Raw genomic sequence first — 2,297 nt, 5'->3', positions numbered from 1 at the left:
AAAACATCAAAAGCCACTTATGTTTATACTCACACTTCATGACCAAATTTTAAGATCACACTAGACTGCGAGATTGATATATTAATGAATAAAAAATCTATTAAAGTTAAGAGAACTTCTAAAAAAAGGAAAGTTCAATGTCATTCGTAGTTTCTTTAAACACCGAAGTTAAACACGTAAGTTCAAGGGAAGTACAAAAGAGTGTTTCGTAATTTTAAAACTGAATTAAAAGTGGAGGCGCCGGGTATCGATCCCGGTACCTCTCGCATGCTAAGCGAGCGCTCTACCATCTGAGCTACGCCCCCTTCGAGAGTGAAATGCTTTTAAGAATACTTATTTTATTTTCTCTCACACATTCATGCTTAAAGAAACGTGTTCAAATAGAGGTTATGTTGTCGCCTACGGACAGGTGACACACCTTACAGAAGGAAACAACCAGATCAGAATTAAACGGACAGGTGGCACATTTCGTAGAGGTAAACAACCAGAGTAGAATTAAGATTCAGGTTTCTACCAACAGGCCTCCACAAATATGAAAAATATTTTCTTTTTAACCTCTGAAATCTCTGTTCTTTAATGGGATTTTTGGTATAACCTTGAAACGTGAATTAATGTATGACAGAAATTCCAAATTTCGTTAATTTTATCACAGTGTCCAAAAAATTATCCTTAATAATTATTCCACTGTTTCACATCACATTACTCCACCATTTTACTTGGTAGAATCCTTAAAATAACTTTCAACTTTTCAGATAACTCCTGCATATAATTTATTATACTTTGAAGTCACAGTAAAAGCATTAAAATTCCATTACCGGGACTTCATATATCCGAAACTTTAGCTATTCCAATGTCCCCCCTCAGGGCAAGTAATATATAAGTTAAGTAAAGCTGTGTATTAAATTATTTATGTATTATAATTTTTGTTATTTAAATAATATAAAGAGATAAAATAGAGCAGGACATGTTTTTAATAGACTGTAAAATTAAGTTATATGAAAATGTATGACATGCAGAAATTGGGCTACAATTTTCGGCAAATATGTAGTTTGTATACATTAATTATTTCACAAAAATTTTTAAAAAAATCTTTTGCTTAATTTAATACGAAAAAAATAAATGCATAATTCATGTTAAACTTTTGAATATACTTAAGTGATAATTATTTTTTCATTTTAGTTGAAACAGAAGTAGTTTGTGTGCTTGGCAAAAATAAATTAGATTAAAAGCTTACTTTTGTCAGAACAATAGTATTTCGTATTTTATTTATGCGAAATTAATAATATTTATAATTTTTATCTGCCCAGTGTCAGTATAAATAGTACAAATAGTGCACAGTATAAAATAGGATTAAAAAAATTCCCTTTTCTTGCGTTACAATGAATCTATATTATTTACTTTACACTAAAAGAGAACTTGTCATCTTGAATTTTACAATAATGGCATATGTTATATTCCTAGTTAACATGGCATTGCGTGCGTACGATTGAAGGCGCACAGAACTCACGATTGATTGATTTCTTTTACCAAAAGAAACACTTAACAGTTCTAGAACTTTCCATGAAAAACACCCGTACACCTTTTCGCAGTGTCCCAGATTACAATCAGCAGACAAGCTTCTAAGAACGTTAAACACAGGGCAGTGCAAACTTCGAAGCTCGCAAGAAGATCTCAGTACTCCGAAGTCTACTCACCTTTTTATGTAACCCAGTACAAGTTACATAAAAAGCACCCGTACACCTTTTCGCAGTGTCCCAGATTACAATCAGCAGACAAGCTTCTAAGAACGTTAAACACAGGGCAGTGCAAACAGCGAAGCTCGCAAGAAGATCTCAGTACTCCGAAGTCTACTCACCTTTTTATGTAACTCAGTACAAGTTACATAAAAAGCACCCGTGCACCTTTTCGCAGGGTCCCAAATTACAACCATCAGACAAGCTTCTAAGAACGTTAAACACAGGGCAGTGCAAACATCAAAGCTCGCAAGAAGATCTCAGTACTCCGAAGTCTACTCTAAACTGAAAAATTGAGAATAGGTAAACTCTCCTTTCTTATATAGTTTTCACACGGCTGCCGAGAGAGCTCTAGTACCTTTCACTTCTGCTAACTACTGAAAGGTATATAACTACCGGATACGGTTACAGTTACATATATGGATCAATTACAATTATTTAATTACAATACCAATTACAATTTACACACCAATGTCATCAAATGTTCGACAAATTTGGTGATATCTCGCCAAATTTGGTGACAAAAATTTAGTCTCAAAAACTATCGCTAACTTGGCGATATCT

At 33.5% G+C, this 2,297-nt stretch overlaps 1 non-coding gene across 1 annotated transcript; it reads right to left on the bottom strand.

Moving 5' to 3' along the window:
• Nucleotides 1-232: 232 nt before the first annotated feature.
• TRNAA-AGC (transfer RNA alanine (anticodon AGC)) lies at nt 233-305 on the bottom strand. Its single transcript has one exon. It is a non-coding gene; the product is annotated as a tRNA-Ala (tRNA).
• Between the last annotated feature and the right edge of the window lie 1,992 nt (nt 306-2,297).

The sequence above is a fragment of the Stegodyphus dumicola genome, chromosome 1 (assembly GCF_044657685.1).
Source record: "Stegodyphus dumicola isolate Sdum_Otavi_A_Nest chromosome 1, ASM4465768v1".
Lineage (NCBI taxonomy): Eukaryota > Metazoa > Arthropoda > Arachnida > Araneae > Eresidae > Stegodyphus > Stegodyphus dumicola.
The sequence above is the reverse complement of the archived record's forward strand: the minus strand, read 5'-3'. Positions and strand labels throughout refer to the sequence as shown.